We start from the raw sequence: 13275 nt of genomic DNA on the forward strand, positions 1-13275 counted from the left end.
AAATACTGAACGTCCTAGAAACAGCTGAGAGAACAGATTCACTTCTGAAGACAATGTAAGGATGATGAAAAAAAAGAGAGAATGGTACATATCAAATCTTATGTCATGAAAGAAAAGAGTTACCAGACCTACAAACTGATGTTACTGTGGGAGCAGGACACCCTGAATTCACTTGGTCTCTTCCACAGAAAGAGTACACAGGAAACAGAGTAAATAACTGATTTATAAGGATTCTTCACATTACACTGCAGTAAAAAAACAGTGGAAGAGATGAGAAAGTAGAGCAGTTTTGTGTGTCAGCTGTGCTGCTGGACAGCCGTGACTCATCCAGGACCCTGCAGGCTATTTACTGAGCAATTCATTAACCACTGCTGATTTTCTTCTTGAAAGTCACTTATTTTCCTGTATAAAACAGGGAGGCAATTGTTCTTTGCACTGGCCAGTCTAGCACACACACACACACACACACACACTGGGCTCTGTTGGTGTTTTGGTTACGTAGCACTCTTGTGCTGCTGAGACAGCTCGGGCCAGGCTGGTGTTTCACATTTCAGAGCTGTGGGCACTCAGCTCAGCTGGCCAGATGTTTCATGGTTCCTTCTGGGTAAGGTCCCCAGTCAAACCAAGACAGCCAAAAAGAAGAAACCTTTTCTTTGCTTTGTCCTTCCTTTTTTATTCTTTAATAAGTAAAACGTCCTTTAACTGTGTATCCCTTTTCATAACTGGCTTTTAATTGTGGAGGTAGCTGATTGCAGCGCATATTAACTGTGAGTGAAAGCATCCCATCTATTTTAACCAACTTGCTCCTCATATTCCTGCTCTGGAAATCTTAGCCAACCTTAGTCTTGTTGTTGATTATCTGATTTCCACCATTCCTGTGCCCAGAAATAGTTTTCAGCCATTTCATCCCGCATGCTTTGATTTTATTTATTTTGTCTCAGCAGCTCTCCCACCCTGCAATAAGGTGTTCTGAAGCACTGGTGGCCCAGGTGTGAGAGGTGTGGAGGGAGCAGCGTTATTGCAGGGCAGTGCTCACCTTGGAGAGCCTTTGCAGCCCCAGTGGCTCTGCAGCTGAAGGTTTTGTGCCCCCCTGAGCCCTGACCCTTTGGGCCAGCTGCTCACCCATCACAGGATGTGTTTATCCAGCTGTGTGCTGGGCATTTCATCCAGAAAGATCCTGTGAGAGACGGCATTGAAAGCTTCACTTAAAAATGGACACATGGCAATTTATCCATGTGAGATAACATGGATAAATTTATCCATGTGAGATAACATATCCAGCTGAGTATTCACACTGTTAGTTTGTTACTTTGCATTCAATCTTCAGAATATATGTTTTTAACACAAGTAGCAGAAGTTTGCTGATTTCCTTCCAATGCTCTCAGCTGTGTGGATAAGAAAGAGGACAAAACAGACACAAGCATTTTATGCTGGATATTACCGTAATTTAGCTTTTCTTTACTTCAGTTAGCTTTACTGGAAGGAACCCTGGACTCCATTCTGGTTAAACATCTGTTGTATCATAATTCTCTCCTTGTTAGGTGACAACAGGAGGTGACCTACACACAGAGGTTGCAAACTCTCAAAAGTTAAGAAATGCCAGACTCAGGGTTGCCTAATTCAGCTTCTGTATTGTGATACATGCTGTAACTATGCAACTGCATTTTTTTCCCCAGGCCTCATGAACATCACAGCACAGATAGTTCTTCTGTCAGAATTTCTTCAATAATATTTTTATACATATTTTTTCCAATATCTGACCTCATGACTTCAAATATTTAATGAAATAACATCTACTGGACTCTAAAAAGAAATGTCGTTTTACAAAGACAGACATATTAAGAAAGAGGAAATATAACAAGAGACAGACCTGCAAAGCAATTTCACTCATTTAAATAAATAGGAATTTAAGCAAGTAAAGTAGGCAACTCAGAATTATAAAAAGAAAATATTTATTAAAGAACAACAATGAAAACTTCAGAGTATTTGGGGACATTTCTGGAAAATAAACCATGCTATCTTGTCTTTAAAAGAGATATATAAGAGCTGCCTTCCCAGTGCAGTTCAGTGCTCAGAAGTAACATCAATAATTCTGTCTCTGGCCTGCTGCTGAGCTCTGCTTCCTCTGCATTTTGTGAGATAAGAGACAAGTCTGAAGCACCAGGCAGGTTTCCCAAGTGTTTTTCATGCAGCCTAAATGGCCCTGTGATAGAACAGAAACCACCTTTGAGCTGCCTTTGAGTTGGATTGGGTTGTGAATTGGATTTTGAATTGTCTTTCTTTTTACCAGTGCTAAATGTAGCCATATCTTGAACAATGTTTTGTACCTTCAATATGTAAATCACAGTAGCCTTTCAAGAGACAGCCCAATTAGGCAGGAAGAGAGTCAATATTAGCATTTGTTGATCCAGTGCTTCCAGCTGAGAGCAGCCCAGCTGGTCAAACACCGTGGGAAGTTGAGCCAGAGTGAGGGAGGATGAAGCAGCAAGGCATTTGTCTCCTGAAAATGCACATTAGATCCTGTCTTCACCCATCATTCTGAGATCCATCTTGCTTTCCACTCAAAAAAAGCTTAGCAGAAGCAATTAAATACTATTATATTGAGCATTTATGGTGAAAAAATAACCCTTCAGAAAGTTATGCCACCTGCTGAGCTCTGAGCTTTCTGCTGGTCATGGAGGGTGAAGCAATGAAAGAAGCTTGTCTTCTCTGGAAGGCAAACAAATCATTTGCCGTTCAAAGTAGATGTTCCAAAGGTAAATATATCTGCAGTTTTGCTTTCAGTTCTAAAACCTTTGTATCTTATCAATAAATCAATGGAAAAGAATAAAGTAAGAAAATACAACCTTAAAAAATAACCTGGATGCATAGAATACAGCAATTTGTGGGTATGCTCTTCTTTTGTAGGAATAAATCAGAGGTAGTTTTGCCATTGCAGTACTGAATGCTAAGGAAAAAATGAGAAGAAATCTTCTTGTAGTGAGTCAGCTCATCCACCATGTCCCTTTCTTTGCTCTTCAGGTAAGTAAAGTATATTTGCACATCTGACTAAATAGGAAAGTCTGATTTATTGACTTCATTGCTACCTGAATATATAGCACCATTAGAGGAGGAAACTAAGACAATTATTAAAAGAAGAGCTATGATAAGACCAAGGAAGTTTCAGTGATATAAACAGAGCCATTTTCTTTAGACTAGCAATTTTTTGTGCTGTATTTAAAGGATGTGACACTATGGTTCAGTATCATTGCCAAATTGGAATGATTGTGCCTGTGAATCACCCATTTCAAAACATAATTCTTGCTTACCTTGAATTGGAAAGAATGGAAAATCTAAACAAATAAAGGCATGTGGTTTCCTGGTGTTTGCTCCATAACATGTAGTGCATTGGTAATTAAAGCCATGGCAAATCACAGGAACACAGAATTTAACCCTGGCAAATCACAGGAACACAGAATTTAACCCGGAGTCAAATTTCAAACAGGCATGGAGGATGCAGTCTGCCAGCTGTAACCACTTAGGAGAACAAACATTCCTAACTAAAGGCTTCCAAAATCACAACCTGATGCACTACTAACAATTCTACCAATTTATTTTGCATGTTGTGGAGTTCTACAAGGATTACAAGCACATAGGCAGAAGATGAGGTAGTCACTGAGCGCAGATTAGAGCATCTGCTCACCAGGTATAGAAGGAAAAAACCCCAAAAAACTACAACAACAATAACAGCAGGGTTCATTAGAAATGAGACAGCAAGAAAGGAATAGCTTTATTGGAGGAGAAATAAAGAGAACTCCCTCTAGGTGTGAAATGCCTGGCAGCAATGTCTCCTGCATGCTGACACATGTCTAGTTCAGAAAGTTAAGGAAAATGCAAATGTGTGAGAATCACTAGTATTAAATATTAGTTCCTAAAGTAACATGAATTCAGAATTGCATTAAACTGTGCTTAGAGTATCAAATCAAGTGTATTTCAAGTAATTATATATATTTTAGACATTAATTAGCCCATTCTAAGTAAATTTATCCAAATAAAAAGTCCTTAACATTTATTTAGCATAACCATCTCTCTTCCAAATTTGCCACAGTGTCCTCTGTTTTGAGGAATTTCTCTAGTATCACTTCCATTTGAGCTCTGCAACAGCACAGCTTTATTTTAGTATCCACCTATTCTCTATATTCCAATAGAGAAACCAAGCAGAGATGAGCAGCAATGCATTAAGGAAGGGTGAAATACTGTGTACATCTGCATTGTGCCACAGCAGCAACCTGCTCTTTCCCTACGACTTTGCAGTCAGGAAGAGCTCACAGACCAGCAATTAACTTTATGCACAAAGCAGCTCTATGAAGCCTCATTTATATTGCCTCAAATCAAAAGCACAACAGTCCCACTGCCATAGATTTTTAAAATTCGAAAATAAAACTAGTAATTGCCTTTTTCATTATTGCCTCATGCTGGCTCAAGATACATGAGCAACATTAAACACATTAGCAGCTCTTGGTCTGATTAACTAACTCAAGGCAACAAAAACCAAAGGAATTGTGGCCACCATTCCTTCTAGGACAAAAGCTGGAGTCCCCAAAGTGGACTTGAGAGCTCTCTGTTGAATTGATATGGTTTGGGTCTGCTAGAGAATTAATCCTTTCATACAATGTTAGTGCACAGACCAACCACTGAAAGATTTCTTTTGCACAATAGAAGGATAAGACTGGATCATACAATCCTCCTGTGTGACCCCTGGAACAAATTGTGCTATAAGACTTATGTATTCATCTTGTTTGAATTGGAGCATTTCCTTCCAAAAAGAACCCAGTTCAGATTTTAGAATGTTCAATAAGGAGAAATTTATTACAATCTTTATTAAATCATTCCACTGGCAAATCACTCACACTGTTTAAGATGTGCCTGCTTGGAATCTAAACTGCCTAGTCTCAAATTTAATTGCATGGCTCCCATTTTACCTCTTTCAGCCAGACAGGAGAGCTGCTGTTATCAAATCTATGCTGCACATAAAGGCAAGCTGCTCCTTTATTTTCTCTTTAATAAACTTTGCTGAATCCTGCTGCAGAGAAAGGTTTCTAAATCTCTTAGTTCCTCTTACACCTCCCTGACTAAAAAACTTCCAGATCTGAATGTGGTATTCTGGTAATCTTTGTACCATGGGTAATTACAGCTTGAACAATTTCCTACTCCTTGGTTCAGACGGGGAAGGACTGGGAGCTCCCTCACCCCCAGAGCTCTTTTCTGTCATTGCTCCCCAAAACAGCTTTCCCTCACAGAAAAACCCTTCCCTGTTCAGCCTCCAGCAGCGTGGGTTCAGCTCCAGCCCTACCAAATAATGCCTAACACAGGTTTATATACAGAGTCACAACGGGATGGGACTGCTGGGGAACAGGTCTTGAGCTCTTTATTTTCCAGCATCAGTCTCATGACATGGTTATGACAATGGGAAGATGCCAGCAGCAGCTGAAGAACTCAGTTACAACTCACTTTGAAAGTTTTTTGACCAATCACACAAAGCAAAAGCACATTGACAGTAGTTCCATCCAATCACCATAAGCACACATACCTTTGTTTAAAACAATGCTTGCTTATTTTGAATACAGTACCTGCTTGTAAGCCTTAAAATATAATGCACAGAGCTCCATTAAGCTTAGAACTCTCTAATATCTAATAGATATACTTTTCTGTAGCTTAGGGAGCTATTCTAGCCAAGGGCTAACACACAGAGCATTGTTCTATTTGTCCTTTCTACATCTCACAGAACATTTCTGCTGACCAATCTCATGGCTACTGCTCAGCTCCAATCACAGTTCTGCTCTTTCTGAGGACTGCCTTCTGCAGCTTCCCCAAAACCCTCTGATTTTAAGGATTCCCTGACCAAACCCCAATTGTTTGGTGCCACCAAGGGCAAAACACAAGAATTTGGTGCCTGTGAAGGAGCAGCCCCACGCACATCAGCCCAGGCTGGGGGCACAGCTCACCCTGGGCTGGGCAGAGGCTGCTCAGGGACACAGCCATGCCCCCAGATACTCTCCTGGCTGCAGGAAACGCAATTCCCAATCCTTCCCTCACTCTTTGGTGTAGCCCCAGCAGAAGGAAAGTTCAGAGGGCTCTCATGAGCACACAAGTGTAATTCAAACAGCATTTAGAACCATTGTTGTTCTGATACGAGATGGTTTGGGATCTGCTGCAAAGTGTTTACTGAAGACAGAGCTGATAGAAATAGGTAACTCAAGCATGAGCTCAGCAAGCTTTTCCTCAACTACAATCTTAAAAACCTACAAGTAAATGAAAATGCATTTCTGCAAGAATGGGAAAAAATATGGGAGTGAGAAAAAGAATTTGGAAAGAAAATGCAGCATCTGCAGTAGACTGGTTGGCATTTTTGTTAATTACTTACTAAATCTCAGTTTATTTGCTTCAAATGCATTCTGACTAATGAATCAGCACACAGTCCTGATATATTTATGAAATAGCCAAATACCTAGTCCTTCCATTCAATTAATGGCCAGTGTATTTGTCATTCTAGATAAAGCTGCACAGCATGTTAATGTATTTATATGTTGTTTGGTGTATTAACATTTCTTTTGAAAAAGAAGAGAAGAAAGGATTGAAAATAGTAAAACAAGATTTATTGTCTTTAAACATTTAGGAAAGAGATATAAAATGGGCTTAAGAAGTAATTGGAAATTCTGCAGAATAAAAATGTCTGGAACATGAAGAGACTCTCAGTCTCCACTACCATTTAAATTAGCTTTTATATATTCATTGTTTTGTAGATATCCACAACATTATTTTAAGACCTGACAAACAAAGCCACTCTTCATGACTAATGGAAATCATTCTGTGGAAGACAAATGCTCCTCCAATAATCATTTTAATGGTCTTTAAATTCTCTAAGTATTGCTCCTGAGAGAAAATACTTAAAATATTTTTAAATATTTTAAATCCTCAGTCTTTCAAATAATGTCCAGCTTTTACATACACAGTCTTGGGCTAAATAATACCAGGGATGTACATATCTGTGAGTGCTCCCTGTGAGGAGAGAGGAGGGAGAGAGGGGGACATCCATGGGAACAGAACGGCCTGGCTGGAAACGGCACTGGGAACGGAGAGCAGGGAATTCACCCGGCCAGTGCAGAGGGCCGGGAGCGGCTGGGACGCGGCACGGGGGGATGCTGGCACACGGGGACACCGGGGCACAATCGCTGCTCACACTCATTCACACTCTGGCACACCACGCACACTCTTGCACACTACTCACACTCACGCACACTCTTGCACACCCCCACACTACTCACATGCACACCTGTGCACACTCTCGCACACCTGCTCACACTCTTGCACACTACTCACACCCACTAACACTCATGCACACCTGCGCATGCACACACTCTTGCACACCTGCTCATACTCTTGCACACTCACACACACTCTTGCACACCTGCTCACACACTCACGCACACTCGCTCACACTCACACCCACTCACACTCGTTCACACTCTTGCACACTCACACGCACTATCATTTCAGCCAGGCTGCACTCCACCCCTCAGCCTGTTTCGGATCTGTTCCCAAATCGCCATTGCCTCTGGAGCATACAGGGAATTGCCCTGCCTGTACACCGTAGTTACATGCATGCATTTTAAACATTCTGCTGCCTTAACATCTATAATCCATCCATAACCTCTTTTGCTTTCATATTTCTAGAAATAGGTTCATAATTTGGCAGTAAAAATTCATGTTTGATCTGTCTATAGTAAAAGTTGCTTTGCCTCTGCTTCCTCCTGCTTGCCTCTGTGAGATTGTTAATGGACTATTCACTCCCTCACTGCCTGTGCACAATAATGAGTGTTTAACAAGATTTCCTATAGAGCAACACCTTATAACGTAACCTCATTCATGCTTTCAGGCTCACAACAGCCAAAACTACATTATTTGGAACTCTCATTATGAATAAAAATGAAAAAAGTGCTCAAAAGATCTGTGCAGATTGTGCAGGTTAACCCAGTAGAGAAGACTTGAGACTTTTATTTTTTTCAGAAAAACAGATGTCATTGGCTTCTCAGTTCCATGAGCTATGCTGAAAACAGATTCAGGCAAAGAGGGAAAAATTTTATTCTTGTGAGGATGAACTCCCAAAGAATAAGTAAATCCACAGAGAAACTACAGGCAGGTCTGATTTCAAGGAAAAGCAAGAAAGTGCAAATGAGGACACTGTGGAAAACACTGATGCTTCTTGCACTGAGCCTAGAGCTCAGGGGAAACATTCACACAGGGACATACCTTAGTTTAGCCATTTTTGTACTTTTTCACCAGGCTTGTTGAAGAAAGAAGAAAGGCTTTTTTTTTTTAACTTTTTTATTTCCTTTTAATAATACTTTTTTATTCCTTTGCTCTCCTGGAAGCAAGGCAGACATTCCACTGCAAATAAAAGGACATAAAAAATAAAAAAAAAGAGAGGTGAGATCTCAGATCAAGGTTAAAATAAATGAGGAGAGTGGAGTCAGTGGAGAGACCAGCCAGGTGATAACTGCAGATCAGCTCTAATGAGCTGAGATTTTTTTTCCTGCAGGGTATGAGTTACTCTGTGAGTCAAAGGAATATTTTTAAGTGACAAATAAAATGCCACAGAGGAATTAATTGTTGCATTGTTGACTACTGGTTAGTCATACATATCACAATATGTGTCTGAGTGATGTCATCTTTTAAACTCCCACCCCACATGAACATAATGGGGAGATAATTGCAAGAAGCTGGTTGGAATTAATCCAAGGGAAGAAGCAGGAAGCAGAAACTGCTGAAAAGCTTGTTTTAATCTTGAAAAGAGAAGTGTCATTCCACATTTTCCAGGACAAATCCTTCCCTGTCTCTCCATGGTCTCTGACAAAGCAGAGCTCATGTCTTTGTCCCCACATTGCTTGTAGGCAAATACAAAACCTTTTTTCTTGTAAATCCTACCAAGAGCTGATCATACAAATGACTTTTTCTACACTTAGCTAAGATAAGATGCTTTTCAGGACAGATACTTGAGAGTAGATTTAGGTACTTCCTCAGACAGTGAAAACCTGCTATGAAAATCCAGGTTTATTAACTGCAGTCAATAAAGAATCCTTTCAGAGAAAGGAAATACATTCCTGTCCATAAATTGAAGTGTGTAAATAGAAATTTTTTTTTCTCCTTACTTAACCCTCTCAGCAATCATGACGCCCTTCATTCACAGTGATGGGCTGGAGAAAATAAACTTATTAAATTAATGAAATCTGCACTGTCTGTCCACTTAAATGTATCACAGGACTTGTTTTCTATCTACCACAATGACAGTATCAGGTAGAAATAATTCCAGTTTGTTTTTAAGCCTTTTGAGCCAGTTGCCCTGGATTCTAAAGAACTTTCTGTGATGATTTTGAGGGTAGTGTTTTGAGAACTGTTTATGATGGATGAGGATCCCTTGCAACAATTCTACACAAATATTTCTCTTACCTGCCTGTTTGTTTGTGTTACCTGCCTCTGTTCCTGTGTAAATTAGCAAACAGCAATTTGGTAAAGGGGAAAGCCCAGGAATCCTGGGTATGAGATGGAGCATTGGGAAGAAAGATGGCAACCCTGCAAGATTCACAGTCCAACTGGTTCAAGGTTATTCATTATTTTATTCAGGTGTTCTTACTAATAGAAGATTAAAATCCTTCTGCAGTGAAACAATTCAATAAAAGGGGTTTAGTGCTATGAGTAAAATGACTGAATTATGCACATAACACTACTTGTCTCATACTAATCCTGGTGAGCTTATTATCTGTTAGGCTTTATTACTGGCTCTGGATAAGGGAATGAAGATTTAGAGATCTTCTTAAACTCTTCTAAACTTGCTCTAGAAATGAAGTAAATAATATAGCAGGATGGTAATTTTGGTGGTTTTTTTTTTAATCAGTCAACTTCTATGCTATAAAGTCAGGGTGACTTTTGCCCTTGCATTTGTTATGGTGGAAATATTAATGGACACCAGGCAGTCTATTGCTCCCACAGAAGGAACAACATCTGTAAAAAGAGTGTGATAAGACCATTCTTTCAGACTCATAGGCAGGAACATGAGGCCCCAGATACAAGATACAGCTGGAAAGAATGGAAGAATGAGCTGGAGTGCGGAGTCTGACAAAAGCTGAGCTGGCTGGAAAAGTGACTCCCTTATTGTTCAGTGTTGTTTGGCAAAGCTAACAGGCACAGAGAAGAATGTAAGCTGCAAGCAAATGAAACTGCCAAAGGCATCATTCTGACTTGGAGCAAAGATGAAGAAAATAAAGCAGTTTGGAAACAATGAGGGAAGCAAATGCCCCCAACTCTCAAGCCATCGGAATAAACAGCGATTTTACACACTTCACTCATGCCATCAAAATTTCTTTTACAAATAACTCTGCAAAACTGTAATTATGCATTTAGGACCTTTTGCAAGCATTAACCATGTTCTTACTAAACCAGGCACTGACTCCAGACTTGTTCATCAAGTTATAAAGCTGGTATTTATGCATTGAAAATTGTCGTCATTAAAAAGTGTTGCAAAGGGCTGATTATCACACATTTCACTTGCAAGCAATAAAGCAGCATGCTGGCAATTCCACTCTCGTATTTCCAAATGCCATATTAAAAAAAGGCATAATAATGATTTGCCACAAATCTTGAAAAATATTCTTTTCCCTATAAATACTACTGAGACAGGCTATTTTCTTGCATATGTATTAATGCATTTAATTGAAAACCCAAGGCAGCTGTTACACTGCTACTCATTTTATTATAATCATAAAAATAATGGATGTTCAACACAGAGCTGAATACAGATTAATGCCAAAGCTATTTACTAATCCCTTTTCCCCTGATCATTCAAGAGACTAACCACAAATTTGAAAGGCCAGAAATACAGGAGGAGAGCGTTTTGCAGTGAGTTCAGCAGGGTACAAATCACAGGCATTTTTTTATTTACTAGGGACTAGAAATCAAGACAATGGAGAAAATAGAGTCCCAACCAACAGTCTGCAGCACAACCCACAGACATCATTTTGTCTGCAGCCTTTCTTCAGTCAAGCACAGCTAGAAGATGAACAGAGCTTAGCTCTGCCCCCTCCCATGTTCTGGGCAACTCAGTGCCTACACCTAATTCTAGATGAAGACTAGAACTTCTCTCACCTGGTCCTGGGGATAGGATGAAACCTTGGCAGCCTCCCTCTCCACACTCAAAAGTTGTAGTGATGGCTTTAAACACAGTTCAAAGATAGAAAAATTAGTTTAGCACACTGAATCCACACAAAAACCAAGACCTCTCTCTCAACACCAAAAGAAAAGTCCAGTAGCTGTGGATGGAAATGATTCTTCTTGACTTCCAGCAGCAGTAGCAAGCTCAGCATTCCAGAGATATCTCCTCCCCTGACACAGCTTCCATACATTTAGCATACAAAAGAAAAGCAAGAAAAGCCAACATTCAAAACCACCTACTCTGAAGAGAGACCTCAGGAGGGCTTTGGCATTGCTTTTCAGTCAAAAAGGCAAGTTCCCGCATTCCAGCTTTAAAAAATTCTCTACAGTCCTACCTGCCTTTTCCAAATCTGTCCACATTTCAATTCAAACTGTGAGAGTTCAAAACACCTGGCAATTAAATACAGATAAAACAATTCTTGGGACCAAAAGGAACCTACTGTGGGACCACACCTTGTTTGCTGGTGCTCCAGCAACCATTTCATACAGCCTCTCTTTATAAAAGTTAGAGTTCTGCCCTAAAATCAGCCTGGATTTTGTCTCCATACTCTTCCCTTGTGCTGTTCCATTTGTGTTAGAAATCCTCCTCAGTGTTTCCAGACCGAAGGCAGCTTGTGGCCACACCTGTATTCTTGGCAGTGCAGTTGGTTGGTTTGAAAAACTCCTCTCTCCAAGATCCTTGTCACCCTAACCAACTCTTTTTAGCTGTACCAAAGAACTCAGGATGTTCAGTCTGATGTTTCAAGATTCTCATAATCATTTTATTAGGCCTTTTTTCCAAATCTGTCCAATGCTTAAACAACAGGGGAAGCCTGCAGTGAGCACAGGGTTGAAAATAAAAATAAAAATTGCTCTGGGTTGCAACATTGCCTCCAAGTTTCTCCTGGTCTTCCCCCCTGTGATGCACAGCAGTCACTTTTTCCCAGATGCAGCCCTCAGGTGGGTTAGTCATTCAATGACTAGAGCATCAAGGTATTTTCCATGTAGCATCTCCAATTAAGAACTTCCCTCAGTCCCTAAAATTTGAAGTTATGACCTTTCATTTTAAAATATTGAACTATTAAAATACTATTGGTCAAGTTTTAAAGGCAAACTTGTTGGACAAGTTTTAACCACAATCTTTTTTGTCATGTCATCTTTCCCAGTTTGTATCCTCAGCAATCTCATTAACATAAGCCTATTTTTTGTGCCATAGTCTTTTTTCTGCCTCTTTAAAAAAGAAATCATCCCTCAGGTAAGTTCTATGAAAGCCTTCTGGTAAATTCACTATCTCAATAGTGTGACAATTAGCACAGCTCAAGAAAAGAGCTGGTTCTCTCACAGGCAATGTATTATCTGCCTTGGACTTGATGAGCCAAACCACCAATCTGAGCCGAGTTTCATGAACCTTTCCCTTGCAGCAATTCACTCTAACCAAGAACCCTGCCAAGAAAATTGCACATTCAGTTGGTAGCACGGAATTCTAAAAGACAAATATTGTCATAGCTATATTCACTTATCCTTGACATTGAAGGGAATTAGCTTGTTCTTTACCAAAGGAGAAAGTAGTTACAGCATATTTATCCAGAGATTCACCTCAATTCACAATGCTCCTATTCCTGGAAAGAGGTCATACTTGTAACTCCCTTTCTTTTCTGGTTTGCTTTATAGATAATGAAATGAAAACATCTCAACTGTGAAACAACATGCACTTTTAATTTGTTGACATAGGAAGGACAAGGTTAACCCCACTTTTGTAGTCCTGCAATTAGGATTTTGTCACTATCAAATTTGTACATGCTAATGGCAAACATCCATTGGGCATTTCAGGTATTGTTACCAACAGAGCTGAGATTTATGTCATTCTGTTGATCGGTTTCTGTATCTGATCATTAAAAATTTAGCTTATTTAGGTTAGAGATGCTTCAAAAAAGCTTACTGGTTTCAAAACTTAAGCTCAGCAAGTAAAATTATCTCTTAAAACACTCATTGGAAACAAAATCCACATTGTAAAAATGAGAATGTTTGGAAAGTATGTGTGAAGGCTTTTAA

At 39.8% G+C, this 13275-nt stretch overlaps 1 long non-coding RNA gene across 1 annotated transcript; it reads right to left on the bottom strand.

The window, feature by feature from the left end:
* Positions 1-1929: 1929 nt before the first annotated feature.
* LOC132077122 (uncharacterized) lies at positions 1930-3432 on the bottom strand. The gene is made up of 2 exons (XR_009419000.1): positions 3309-3432; positions 1930-2947 (listed from the first exon to the last, which is right to left on the bottom strand). It is a non-coding gene; the product is annotated as an uncharacterized LOC132077122 (long non-coding RNA).
* Between the last annotated feature and the right edge of the window lie 9843 nt (positions 3433-13275).

This window comes from Ammospiza nelsoni, chromosome 9 (genome assembly GCF_027579445.1).
Source record: "Ammospiza nelsoni isolate bAmmNel1 chromosome 9, bAmmNel1.pri, whole genome shotgun sequence".
Classification (NCBI taxonomy): Eukaryota; Metazoa; Chordata; class Aves; order Passeriformes; family Passerellidae; genus Ammospiza; species Ammospiza nelsoni.